Below are 15,294 nucleotides of genomic sequence, written 5' to 3'. Positions count from 1 at the left end.
CACAAGTATTCTTAGAAGGCAGCCCGAGGACTGCATTTTTGTTTTCCATTTTTCTTCTCTCCTCTTTCGTGGAACTCACCTTTGTCAAGTGCTGAGACTCTCGGGCTCTCCTCTCTCAATACCAGAAACTCCGGGCTCTCCCCTCTCACCACCAGCACCTCAGGGCTCTCCCCTCTCACCAGCAGCACCTCCGGGCTCTCTTCTCTCACCACAAACACCTCCGGGCTTTCCCCTCTCACCACCAGCACCTCCGGGCTCTCCCCTCTCACCACCAGCACCTCAGGGCTCTCCTCTCTCACTCTCACCCCCAGCACCTCAGGACTCTCCCCTCTCACCCCCAGCACCTCCGGGCTCTCCCCTCTCACCACCAGCACCTCCGGGCTCTCCTCTCTCACCACCAGCACCTCTGGGCTCTCCACTTTCATCACCATTACCTCTGGGATCTCCCCTCTCACCACCAGCACCTCCGGACTCTCCTCTCTCACCACCAGCACCCCTGGGATCTCCCCTCTCACCAGCAGCACCTCCGGGCTCTCCTCTCTCACCACCAGAACCTCAGGGCTCTCCCCTCTCACCACCCGCACCTCCGGGCTCTCCTCTCTCACCACCAGAACCTGAGGGCTCTCCTCTCTCACCACCAGCACCTCCGGACTCTCCTCTCTCACCACCAGAACCTCAGGGCTCTCCCCTTTCATCACCATTACCTCTGGGATCTCCCCTCTCACCACCAGCACCTCCGGACTCTCCTCTCTCACCACCAGCACCCCTGGGATCTCCCCTCTCACCACCAGCACCTCCGGGCTCTCCCCTCTCACCCCCAGCACGTCAGGACTCTCCCCTCTCACCCCCAGCACCTCCAGGCTCTCCCGTCTCACCACCAGCACCTCCGGGCTCTCCTCTCTCACCACCAGCACCTCTGGCCTCTCCCCTTTCATCACCATTACCTCTGGGATCTCTCCTCTCACCACCAGCACCTCCGGACTCTCCTCTCTCACCACCAGCACCCCTGGGATCTCCCCTCTCACCACCAGCACCTCCGGGCTCTCCTCTCTCACCACCAGAACCTCAGGGCTCTCCCCTCTCACCACCCGCACCTCCGGGCTCTCCTCTCTCATCACCAGAACCTCAGGGCTCTCCTCTCTCACCACCAGCACCTCCGGACTCTCCTCTCTCACCACCAACACCTCTGGGATCTCCCCTCTCACCACCCTCACCTCCGGGCTCTCCTCTCTCGCCACCAGAACCTCAGGGCTGTCCCCTCTCACCACCCGCACCTCCAGGCTCTCCTCTCTCACCGCCAGCACCTCTGGGCTCTCCCCTCTCACCACCCTCACATCCGGGCTCTCCTCTCTCACCACCAGAACCTCAGGGCACTCCCCTCTCACCACCCGCACCTCCAGGCTCTCCCCTCGCACCACCCTCACCTCCGGGCTCTCCTCTCTCACCACCAGAACCTCAGGGCTCTCCCCTCTCACCACCCGCACCTCCAGGCTCACCCCTCTCACCACCCTCACCTCCGGGCTCGCCCCTCTCACCACCAGCACCTCTGGGCTGTCCTCTCTCACCACCACCCACTCAGGGCTCTCCTCTCTTGTGGAAACAGAGAAATTGATATGAGGCCGGGAAGCCCAAAAGGAAACACACCAACACAGGTTACAAAGGACATACAAAGCGCTTTATTTCAAAGTTACAAAGTTACCAAAGTCAATTGACATACGGATAGCTATTCGGCCCTCTGACTAACACACAAACCTTCAACGTTAGGTTCGCACTGAAAGTGGGAGAGACCGATCATCGGGATGCTTGGGTTTTTATACGTTTTGTCCTGCATTGGCCAGCCCTCTCGCAAGTTAACCATTCTTGGAACCGTGGCTAGGGTTCGTAGCCAGGTCGAACACATGATTTACATAATTTGATCAGTTCCGCTGATACAGTTACATATTTACACACAGGTTAAAGAGAGGACAGGGTCTTAGTTTGTGACCCTAACAAGTGGCCTACGGACATATTATTTATTCACGTGTGCGGAGGTCACCACGGCCGGAGTCTTTATTCGAAATGTCATTCGGCCTCCATTTTGTGATTCAGGGTGACTTCCACACTGCAAGAGTACCTAAAATGGCGGCTAGATCCAAGATGGCGGCTTACACAATACATTAAGGTCAAGACCTTGCCGCGGAACCTATGTACATAGTATTCTTTAGACAGCTTGGCGTAGGCCAACATACATTTAAACAATGCGATTGGGGTCACAATATTATATCGATTTCCACAGACCCTCCTTTTGGCCTATGCCAAGTGCTAAGACATCATTTCCTAATACTTTTGAAAATACTTGAAAGCATTATCATCCATAGGTTCCGCATCATTGTCTGAAATGTCAATAGCCATAAAGTTGTTCATAAGAACTTCTTGCAACATGAACTCTTTAGATGCTGTCTTCGGGGTGTATATTTTATGCCCTATTGCGCTCATTACCTGAGCACAACATCCCCCCATCATTCCGCATATACTCGGGAGGCATTGAAAACAACGGCAAAGAAATAGCAGAATCCCTAAAATACCTAAAATAACAGAAAGCACCTTCCACCCCCAAGATCGTAGAGAATCCCAAAACCAAGTACTAAGGTTCCAGTCTCCTACAGGGATATGGACTTCAGAACTGAGAGTGTTTAAATTCTGAATTGCTTTAAATATTGTTGGTGAAGAATCTGGTACGAAAACACAACAAGCGGACCCCACTAATTTACATACTCCACCTCGTTCGGCTAAAATGACATCTAATGCCATTCGATTTTGAAGTGCTACCAATCTTATCGCCTTTTGCTCTAAGGTCATATTGTAAAGTATGTCCGGTTGATCGTTTTCTCCAACACCCTTGCTAATCCCCTAATGTTTTCTGAATTTGCTATTTGCCCCCAAAAGGGGACAACTGATTTGGCTATATCCCCGAACACTTGTCCAGGGGTATCTCCATTACTATCCCGTCGCGGGCGAGCCTTAGATACCTCTAAGGTACTGGCTATAAACACACCTGGTAACAATATCCCTAAATAACAAGTCCCCTGCCAATCCTTGGGCAACCAGGGAAAAGCTAAACTACCACAAACAAAATAAACGGGTCCCCCTACATACAAAGGCCTATTCTCCCCAGTCAGATTTACAGTATTTACACAAGGCTCGAAGTCTCCCATTGGCCTAGTACCATTTCTTTGTACACAGAAAGGAGCAGAATCAGGACTATGATTTACAGAATAAGAAGGAGGCATGGCATCCTTATTGCCTATCGGAGCCATCTTGAAAGAAACTAGGTTTTGAAAAGGGAAAGAAAGTTTATCAGACGGCCTAATAGAAGCGACGTTAGGTCTACTTCTATTTGCGAAAAGCGAGCATCCCAGGGGAGTCAATTCACGTTTTTCAAATTCATTCAAATTAGTCCCATCAAAGTTCCCTGAGATGCTATCATTCCATCGGCCAAAGAAGAGTGCTCTAAGAGAGGCATAGCAAGAAGTCGTTAGAGGTAAGGGATGTATATACCATCCCAGTCCCTTGTTCCCATGTTGTGGTAAGTGAGTGCAGATCCAACAATTACTCCTATTAAAAATAGCATGCGTAGCATTCATCACTATCATCAAAGTGTTATTATGATATTTCTGTCTATGCCGAGAGTCCCTAGGGGACAGAGTGTGAAGGTGTACAGAGGGAGTCAAGACAGTTGGTACAATTTTGGTCGGTAACAGAGGCTTCAAAGGATAGATTTCTTCGAAGTACCAAAGTCCCACGGCAGCAGTTGCAAAACTAACAATAATCAAAACGAGAACACAACAGTACGTTTTCAGGGCCCAGGCACATTGTCCATTGTTCGATTTGGTCACCTCCTTATCTAATAGTTCAATACGGGGAGCAGCGGTGAAGGCGGCAGGCATCATGGTCATCCCGATCGACGGCCCCAATGTTCGTTGCTGGCGGCACTTCGGCCGCACGATTTCTTAGTCCTTCCCAACCCTAGCCAACAGAACCCTCCTTTTCTTTGCTCGAAAAAAAGAAAGACAACAGTACTTCAATCACTCTTTTCCTTCCAGATGCACGACACTCGTGCGGTAATTCTATTTCCGTGGTCGAAGGTTGTACCTGATGGTACCCAAGTTTACTGAATCCAAAAGCAAAGTATCGTCGCTCCCTGAGGGGAGCGTCGCGTCGGTGGCGACGGAAGTCGCAGAGCTTGAAACAAGATTTTCCGGAAGTGATTGATCAAGAGAGTGCGGAGACAAAATGGACGGTTCCCCGAGCTCCTCGGGCTCAGAGAACTTCTCCGACGCACTCACAGCGCTGCCTGCTACTCCGAGATCAGAGATTGTAGCACCAGCGAGGGGTTCTGTTTCTTCTGTAGCGTGTGGCGTCGGGTGAGGGATCTTCTTAACATGCGTTGCATGTATCCAGTTCTTCTTTCCTGCCACCCGCACTGCCGTCCTGGTGACCAATAATACCTGGTAGGGTCCGCGCCACCGAGGCGCAAGACAGGAAGACCTCTCGTAGGCCTTCACCAGGATCCAACTGCCGGGCAGTATATCGTGTCCTGGGCCCGTAAACCGTACAGGTAAGGCAGCATTCACCTGGTGGTAAATGAAATACAGATTTTTAGTCAATTGATTACAGTAATCTATGAGCAATACATTATCCACATCCCTCAGGGCTTTAGGTTTAGGGAGACCCCAGATATTAGCAGGCCTTCCCATTACCACCTCGAACGGAGAGAGCCCAGTTCTAGTCTGGGGTGTGGTGCGCATAGCTAACAACACAATAGGTAAAGCATCGGGCCATTTTAGTTTAGTGTCGGCACATGTTTTTGCAAGTTTGTTTTTCAAAATACCGTTGTGTCTCTCTACCAACCCCGCACTTTGAGGGTGCCTAGCTGAATGAAAACGTTTCTCAATCCCTAAGGCAACACATATTTGCAACATTACGGCTGCGATGAAATGGGGACCGTTGTCCGACCAGATTATCCTCGGGAGCCCAAATCGAGGGAAGTATTCTTTCACCAAGATCTTTGCGGTAGTCATGGCGGTAGCATCTTTGACGGGGAAAGCCTCGACCCATTTGCTAAAAGCACAAATGATGACAAGAACATATTTCAAGTTATTACATCGCTCCATTTCAATAAAATCAAGGTGAATGGTTTCAAAGGGGACAGAGGGGGGCCCGAAACTTCCCCTTGGAGTCACTGTCCCTTTACCCACATTGTGCTGCAGGCAAATCATGCAATTCTGAACATGTCTTTTTGCAGTTTCCAAAATTTTATCATTCACCCAAACCTGCTGTAATATCTTCGCAATTTGCTGGGCACACACATGCGTTGGACCGTGTGCCATCGTGACCATTGCTAACACATAAGAATCAGGAAGCAACCATTTCCCGTCGGATGCGTCCACCCAACACCCTTCATCATCCAATTTTCCCATGCCTTCAGCCCACTTCCTAGATTCTTCAACAGAGGCATCAGTCTGAATATCTCGCACAGACCCAATGCCTTCATCTATTATACAACCATCTCTCACTTCCCTCGTGGTATACATGTCTGTGCTAAGGTCTGTGGCTGTTTGTCTAGCTATCGAATCTGCAAAAGCATTTCCTCTGCCCACATTGTCTATGACCTTGCGATGTGCTGCACATTTCATGATCGCTAATTGTTCAGGGAGTGAGAGCGCTGAAAGTAGCTGTACTATTAAGGGACCATGCTGAATCTTGGTCCCGTGTGAGGTCAGAAACCCTCTTTCCGACCACAGTTTTCCGTAGTTGTGAGCCACCCCAAAGGCGTACTGGCTATCCGTATAAATATTGACTCTATGCCCTTGGGAGAGCTCACAAGCGCGGGTCAACGCTATAATCTCCGCGGCCTGCGCGGAGTTATGCGTAATCCTTTTAGTTTCAACAATCTTATTCAAAGTAGTAACTGCATAAGCGGCTGTAGATGTGCCATTCGGAAGTTTGAAGCAGGAGCCATCACAAAACAGCTCCCCTTCCGCATTCTCCAAAGGAGTATCTGAGAGGTCTATCCTGCCCTTTGTTTCTTGTTCGGTGGTATACAGACAGTCATGTGATCCTTCATCACCGCAAGCAGTAGTTTGCGGGAGAGGCAAAAGTTCAGCCGGATTGAGAACACAACACCTTTTAATTTGGATATGTGGAGCAAATAGGACTAATTCGTACCTGGTCAACCGGGCAGAAGTAAGGTGTTGTGTTTGAGTTCTATTCAATAGAATATCGACAGAGTGAGGTACCATCAAAATTAAATCGTGGCCTAGGACCATTCCCTCACTCTGTTTCACAGATGCAGCGGCAGCAGCAACAGCGTGCAGACATCGCGGCAAAGCGCATGCAACAGGATCGAGGGCGGAGGAATAATAGCCGCACGGCCTACTCTTCCCTCCATGTTCCTGTGTTAACACAGACAAAGCACATCCATCACATTCATGCACAAACAACACAAAGGCCTTATCGTAATTTGGTGTAGCCAGAACCGGTGCTGAACATAGCGCGGTTTTGAGAAGCTCAAATGATCGTCGATGTTCCGATTCCCATGGCAGTGGCAGAGAAATGCCCTTCTTTGTCAAAGCCAACATCGGTTTTACCACTAGGGCAAAGTTCAGGATCCACAGTCTACAGTAGGACGCCATCCCTATCAGGGCTCTGACTTCCTTCTGTGTTTTTGGGACAGACATGCCAGAAATGTGTTTTATTCGTTCAGGTGTCAATCTTCTCCCCTCCTTTGACAGGAGGTAGCCTAAATAGGCAACCTCCTGGCAACAATATTGAAATTTCTTTAGTGAAGCTTTGTGACCATTTTCAGCTAAATGAACGAGCAACAATATAGTGCCTTCTTTACAAGCTTTCTCAGAGTCTGCAGCCAGGAGCAAATCGTCTACATATTGAAGAAGCGTGCAAGTAGGTGGCAATTCAAGGGTGTCGAGCTGCTCTTTTAAGGCTCTACTATAGATACTAGGACTTTCAGTATACCCTTGAGGTGCCCTTGTGAATGTAAACGAGCGTCCCCCCAAGGTGAACGCGAACAAATACCTGCTCTCCTCATGTATCGGAATACTAAAGAAGGCGTTTTTCAAATCTACGACACTAAAGTGTGTAGCCGTAGCAGGAATCATTGTTAAAATCGTTGTTACATCAGGCACGATTGGAAATTGTGGGGCTACCACCCGGTTAATAGCACGAAGATCTATTATAAACCGGTACGGAATTGCATTGTCGCCTTTCTTATATACTGGCAAGATCGGGCTATCACATAAGCTACCTGTAATCTCTTCGATCACTCCACGATGAACAAAATCGGAGACAATGCATTTCAAAGCGCGCTCACCTTCAATTGAAATTTTATATTGCGGAATGCGCGGTAGCTTAACCCCATGTTTCAAGACTATCTTAACAGCAAAATCACTGGAAACAATGAGTCCATGTCACTTAAGGTGAACACAGAAGACTGCAAAACGGATTCTATTTCTTTATAAAACCCTGTCGGGTTTTTCCTAATATCAGGGACTGATTGTCTAATCGTGTTCACTTCCTGTCGAGAGAACGGGACGTGAACAAACTGTGATACGTAATGTGCAGGGATATCCACCGCGGCAGTACCAGCCGCCGCGTTGGCGGGGATTTCTACTTTTGGGACAAGGGTCGGAGGGACCTCTCTCATAGGCAACTGAGATATAGGGACCTCCGACCGCTTACTAAGTAATAAGGCCAAATCGAGCGCTAAAGCAGCTGTAGAAGTGTCGGGCGAAAAAGCTCTTTTACAAATACCTAATAACTCTATGGGGCAACCAACCTTCTTCCTTATACATTCCTCCTGTAAGTGCTGTACCATCACTTGTATTACCTTTCTTTGCATCTCTACCGTTTATTGACTATATGTGTCATACACCTCATCTGGCGGTATCGATGAATCCGAGATCCATCGAATCGCATCTTTGGTACAAATTCGTACTTCCTCAGGTGCTGATCTTCGGCACGAAAGGAACCGTTTCTGTACATATATCCTATCGTCCTCATCATCCTCGTTTTGCAACCTTTCAAAATCCCTCCTAAACTCGAACAACCTATCAACATGTCCATATACTTTCTGCTCTGTATCCCTCGAGAGTGCCAAAGCATTCAGATCTCTCACCCCTTGTGGGAGATCCGAAGTCTGCAATCTACCCCACATTACACCTAAGTGAATTCCCAGTCCTTCAATAAAAACATTTTTCTCGGGAAAATCGTGCGAATTAGATAATGTTGAAAATACATCAGTTTGATCACCTTTTTCCATGCAATGTTTAGCCCAAGCAAATAGTTCCTGTTTCCTGCACGCAGGAACAGTACTACGAGTCACAATTTTCGACCCTGCACCAGGATCTGTTGTAGTGAACACGGGGCTCCCCGGAATCGAAGGTGTAGGTGAACCTAACAAGGGTGCAGGGGAAAGAGGTAATGTAATAGATGGAATAGACGGAGGAGCGACAACCACAGAACTAGGAGCAGTAGGCTGCGCAGGAGGAGTAGGGATAGCAACGGGAACAACAGCAGGAACGGGCAAAGCGCCCACAACGGGAGCATACGGAGGTGGCGCTGAAGAATCAGGCCTCCGCTCGTTCAATATTTTCTCAATAAACTCTTCGGAAACATGGAAATCTTTAGAGGGGTACATTTTCTGGACTCCGAGCGAGAAAGCTCTATCCATTTTCTGGGCTTCCTCTAATCGTTTTTCCTTGTCATACAACAATGCCTTTTCGGCATTTGTTTTATGACGACGCGCATGTTTATCCCTACTTTTAAGCTGCTGCAATGCTTCCTTTTTCCAATTTTGTAACACATCAAAGGCTGCTGGCCTAGCCTTTTTCTTAAGCAAGATCGATTCTAAGTATTCAATACGGGGGATCTCAAAACCACCGTTGATTGGCCACTGAAATTCGGAGGCATTTCTGGTCTGTCTGTGCCAAATGTCATTAAATACAATACTACCAATGCCATACTTACAGTACATAGTACACGCCGGCGACCCCTCCTGTGGTGCCGGACGGCTACATTCCAAAGATTGTCGATCGCTGCGGAACAGAGCCCTAAAGCAGCTAGACAATTTCCCAGGCATTTCTCAAAGAATTTGTGTTACCTGGTCCAATAATTGTGTCTGCAGATACAATACGCCAAATTCAAATTGTCAGGGTTAAATTAAGAGCCGGGTCACGACTGCACCTGACCAAACCTAAGGAGGACCGTACGGTTTACAAAGGACTTCAACTTACGAATTTTACCTGCGTTCGGTGGTTTCGGCAAATCTGCCCGCCTCGGAATTGGACCCTCGTCAAGATGCCATGTCAGACCGCACGACTATCGCCCAAGGATCGGATCGTGCAGCGCTGCCGAGGTATCGCGTCTCGATCGGTCGGGCCCGCAGAATCACACCGTCCGACCCTGATTCGATAGTCTGCGTCAACCTTCAATGATCCGGCATCAATCTTGAGGGTCCCTATTCGGGCGCCAACTGTGGAAACAGAGAAATTGATATGAGGCCGGGAAGCCCAAAAGGAAACACACCAAAACAGGTTACAAAGGACATACAAAGCGCTTTATTTCAAAGTTACAAAGTTACCAAAGTCAATTGACATACGGATAGCTATTCGGCCCTCTGACTAACACACGAACCTTCAACGTTAGGTTCGCACTGAAAGTGGGAGAGACCGATCATCGGGATGCTTGGGTTTTTATACGTTTTGTCATGCATTGGCCAGCCCTCTCGCAAGTTAACCATTCTTGGAACCGTGGCTAGGGTTCGTAGCCAGGTCGAACACATGATTTACATAATTTGATCAGTTCCGCTGATACAGTTACATATTTACACACAGGTTAAAGAGAGGACAGGGTCTTAGTTCATGACCCGAACAAGTGGCCTACGGACATATTATTTATTCACGTGTGCGGAGGTCACCACGGCCGGAGTCTTTATTCGAAATGTCATTCGGCCTCCATTTTGTGATTCAGGGTGACTTCCACACTGCAAGAGTACCTAAAATGGCGGCTAGATCCAAGATGGCGGCTTACACAATACATTAAGGTCAAGACCTTGCCGCGGAACCTATGTACATAGTATTCTTTAGACAGCTTGGCGTAGGCCAACATACATTTAAACAATGCGATTGGGGTCACAATATTATATCGATTTCCACACTCTCGCTACCAGCACCTCTGCGTTCTCCTCTCTCACCACCAGCACCCCCGGGCTCTCCTCTCTCACCACCAGCACCTCAGGGCTCTAATCTCTCACCACCAGCACCTCAGGGCTCTCATCTCTCACCACCAGCACCTCTGGTCTCTCCCCTCTCACCACCAGCACCTCCTGGATCTCCTCTCTCACCACCAGCACCTCCGGGCTCTCCTCTCTCACCACCAGCACCCTAGGGCTCTCCTCTCTCACCACCAGCACCTCAGGACTCTCCTCTCTCACCACCAGCACCTCCGGACTCTCCTCTCTCACCACCAGCCCCCCAGGGCTCTCCTCTCTCACCACCAGCACCTCAGGGCTCTCCTCTCTCACCACCAGCACCTCAGAGCTCTCCTCGCTCACCACCAGTGCCTCAGGGCTCTCCTCTCTCACCAGAAGTACCTCAGGGGTCTCCTCTATTACAACCATCACCTCATGACTCTCCCCTGCCACCACCAGAACTCTGGGCTGTCCTCTCTCACCACAAGCACCTCCAGGCTTTCCCCTTTCACCACCAGCACCTCCGGGCTCTCCCCTCTCACCACCAGCACCTCAGGGCTCTCCTCTCTCACTCACCCCCAGCACCTCAGGACTCTCCCCTCTCACCCCCAGCACCTCCGGGCTCTCCCCTCTCACCACCAGCACCTCCAGGCTCTCCTCTCTCACCACCAGCACCTCTGGGCTCTCCCCTTTCATCACCATTACCTCTGGGATCTCCCCTCTCACCACCAGCACCTCCGGACTCTCCTCTCTCACCACCAGCACCCCTGGGATCTCCCCTCTCACCACCAGCACCTCCGGGCTCTCCTCTCTCACCACCAGAACCTCAGGGCTCTCCCCTCTCACCACCCGCACCTCTGGGCTCTCCTCTCTCACCACCAGAACCTCAGGGCTCTCCTCTCTCACCACCAGCACCTCCGGACTCTCCTCTCTCACCACCAGAACCTCAGGGCTCTCCCCTCTCACCACCCGCACCTCCGGGCTCTCCCCTTTCATCACCATTACCTCTGGGATCTCCCTTCTCACCACCAGCACCTCCGGACTCTCCTCTCTCACCACAGGCACCCCTGGGATCTCCCCTCTCACCACCAGCACCTCCGGGCTCTCCCCTCTCACCCCCAGCACCTCAGGACTCTCCCCTCTCACCCCCAGCACCTCCGGGCTCTCCCCTCTCACCACCAGCACCTCCGGGCTCTCCTCTCTCACCACCAGCACCTCTGGGCTCTCCCCTTTCATCACCATTACCTCTGGGATCTCTCCTCTCACCACCAGCACCTCCGGACTCTCCTCTCTCACCACCAGCACCCCTGGGATCTCCCCTCTCACCACCAGCACCTCCGGGCTCTCCTCTCTCACCACCAGAACCGCAGGGCTCTCCTCTCTCACCACCAGCACCTCCGGACTCTCCTCTCTCACCACCAACACCTCTGGGATCTCCCCTCTCACCACCCTCACCTCAGGGCTCTCCTCTCCCGCCAACAGAACCTCAGGGCTGTCCCCTCTCACCACCCGCACCTCCAGGCTCTCCTCTCTCACCGCCAGCACCTCTGGGCTCTCCCCTCTCACCACCCTCACATCTGGGCTCTCCTCTCTCACCACCAGAACCTCAGGGCACTCCCCTCTCACCACCCGCACCTCCAGACTCTCCCCTCTCACCACCCTCACCTCCGGGCTCTCCTCTCTCACCACCAGAACCTCAGGGCTCTCCCCTCTCACCACCCGCACCTCCAGGCTCTCCCCTCTCACCACCCTCACCTCCGGGCTCGCCCCTCTCACCACCAGCACCTCTGGGCTGACCTCTCTCACCACCACCCCCTCAGGGCTCTCCTCTCTCGCTACCAGCACCTCTGCGTTCTCCTCTCTCACCACCAGCACCTCCGGGCTCTCATCTATCACCACCAGCACCTCTGGTCTCTCCGCTCTCACCACCAGCATCTCCTGGATCTCCTCTCTCACCACCAGCACCTCCGGGCTCTCCTCTCTCACCACCAGCACCCTAGGGCTCTCCTCTTTCACCACCAGCACCTGAGGACTCTCCTCTCTCACCACCAGCACCTCCGGACTCTCCTCTCTCACCACCAGCCCCCCAGGGCTGTCCTCTCTCACCACCAGCACCTCAGAGCTCTCCTCTCTCACCACCAGCACCTCAGAGCTCTCCTCGCTCACCACCAGTGCCTCAGGGCTCTCCTCTCTCACCAGAAGTACCTCAGGGGTCTCCTCTATTACAACCAGCACCTCATGACTCTCCCCTGCCACCACCAGAACTCTGGGCTGTCCTCTCTCACCACCAGCACCTCAGGGCTCTACTCTCTCACCACCAGCACCTAAGGGCTCTCCTCGTTCACTACCAGCACCTCTGGGTTCTCCTCTCTCACCACCAGCACCTCAGGGCTCTACTCTCTAACCACCAGCACCTCTGGGTTCTCCTCTCTCACTACCAGCACCTCAGGGCTCTACTCATCAGCACCTCCGTGCTCCCCTCTCTCACCACCAGCACCTCTGGACTCTCCTCTCTCACCACCAGAACTCTGGGCTGTCCTCTCTCACCACAAGCACCTCCAGGCTTTCCCCTTTCACCACCAGCACCTCCGGGCTCTCCCCTCTCACCACCAGCACCTCAGGGCTCTCCTCTCTCACTCACCCCCAGCACCTCAGGACTCTCCCCTCTCACCCCCAGCACCTCCGGGCTCTCCCCTCTCACCACCAGCACCTCCAGGCTCTCCTCTCTCACCACCAGCACCTCTGGGCTCTCCCCTTTCATCACCATTACCTCTGGGATCTCCCCTCTCACCACCAGCACCTCCGGACTCTCCTCTCTCACCACCAGCACCCCTGGGATCTCCCCTCTCACCACCAGCACCTCCGGGCTCTCCTCTCTCACCACCAGAACCTCAGGGCTCTCCCCTCTCACCACCCGCACCTCTGGGCTCTCCTCTCTCACCACCAGAACCTCAGGGCTCTCCTCTCTCACCACCAGCACCTCCGGACTCTCCTCTCTCACCACCAGAACCTCAGGGCTCTCCCCTCTCACCACCCGCACCTCCGGGCTCTCCCCTTTCATCACCATTACCTCTGGGATCTCCCTTCTCACCACCAGCACCTCCGGACTCTCCTCTCTCACCACAGGCACCCCTGGGATCTCCCCTCTCACCACCAGCACCTCCGGGCTCTCCCCTCTCACCCCCAGCACCTCAGGACTCTCCCCTCTCACCCCCAGCACCTCCGGGCTCTCCCCTCTCACCACCAGCACCTCCGGGCTCTCCTCTCTCACCACCAGCACCTCTGGGCTCTCCCCTTTCATCACCATTACCTCTGGGATCTCTCCTCTCACCACCAGCACCTCCGGACTCTCCTCTCTCACCACCAGCACCCCTGGGATCTCCCCTCTCACCACCAGCACCTCCGGGCTCTCCTCTCTCACCACCAGAACCGCAGGGCTCTCCTCTCTCACCACCAGCACCTCCGGACTCTCCTCTCTCACCACCAACACCTCTGGGATCTCCCCTCTCACCACCCTCACCTCAGGGCTCTCCTCTCCCGCCAACAGAACCTCAGGGCTGTCCCCTCTCACCACCCGCACCTCCAGGCTCTCCTCTCTCACCGCCAGCACCTCTGGGCTCTCCCCTCTCACCACCCTCACATCTGGGCTCTCCTCTCTCACCACCAGAACCTCAGGGCACTCCCCTCTCACCACCCGCACCTCCAGACTCTCCCCTCTCACCACCCTCACCTCCGGGCTCTCCTCTCTCACCACCAGAACCTCAGGGCTCTCCCCTCTCACCACCCGCACCTCCAGGCTCTCCCCTCTCACCACCCTCACCTCCGGGCTCGCCCCTCTCACCACCAGCACCTCTGGGCTGACCTCTCTCACCACCACCCCCTCAGGGCTCTCCTCTCTCGCTACCAGCACCTCTGCGTTCTCCTCTCTCACCACCAGCACCTCCGGGCTCTCCGCTCTCACCACCAGCACCTCAGGGCTCTCCTCTCTCACCACCAGCACCTCAGGGCTCTCATCTATCACCACCAGCACCTCTGGTCTCTCCCCTCTCACCACCAGCATCTCCTGGATCTCCTCTCTCACCACCAGCACCTCCGGGCTCTCCTCTCTCACCACCAGCACCCTAGGGCTCTCCTCTTTCACCACCAGCACCTGAGGACTCTCCTCTCTCACCACCAGCACCTCCGGACTCTCCTCTCTCACCACCAGCCCCCCAGGGCTGTCCTCTCTCACCACCAGCACCTCAGAGCTCTCCTCTCTCACCACCAGCACCTCAGAGCTCTCCTCGCTCACCACCAGTGCCTCAGGGCTCTCCTCTCTCACCAGAAGTACCTCAGGGGTCTCCTCTATTACAACCAGCACCTCATGACTCTCCCCTGCCACCACCAGAACTCTGGGCTGTCCTCTCTCACCACCAGCACCTCAGGGCTCTACTCTCTCACCACCAGCACCTAAGGGCTCTCCTCGTTCACTACCAGCACCTCTGGGTTCTCCTCTCTCACCACCAGCACCTCAGGGCTCTACTCTCTAACCACCAGCACCTCTGGGTTCTCCTCTCTCACTACCAGCACCTCAGGGCTCTACTCATCAGCACCTCCGTGCTCCCCTCTCTCACCACCAGCACCTCTGGACTCTCCTCTCTCACCACCAGAACCTCTGGGCTCTCCTCTCTCACCACCAGCACCTCAGGGCTCTCCCCTCTCACGACCAGCACCTCAGGCATCTCCTCTCTCACCACCAGCACCTCAAGGCTCTCCTCTCTCACCACCAGCACCTCCGGGCTCTCCTCTCTCACCACCAGAACCTCTGGGCTCTCCTCTCTCACCACCAGCACCTCTGGGCTGTCCTCTCTCACCACCACCCCCTCAGGGCTCTCCTCTCTCGCTACCAGCACCTCTGCGTTCTCCTCTCTCACCACCAGCACCTCCGGGCTCTCCGCTCTCACCACCAGCACCTCAGGGCTCTCCTCTCTCACCACCAGCACCTCAGGGCTCTCATCTATCACCACCAGCACCTCTGGTCTCTCCCCTCTCACCACCAGCATCTCCTG

The sequence above is a fragment of the Ambystoma mexicanum genome, chromosome 11, assembly GCF_040938575.1.
Source record: "Ambystoma mexicanum isolate Mex_15411 chromosome 11, UKY_AmexF1_1, whole genome shotgun sequence".
Lineage (NCBI taxonomy): Eukaryota > Metazoa > Chordata > Amphibia > Caudata > Ambystomatidae > Ambystoma > Ambystoma mexicanum.
This window is presented reverse-complemented; position numbering follows the sequence as displayed.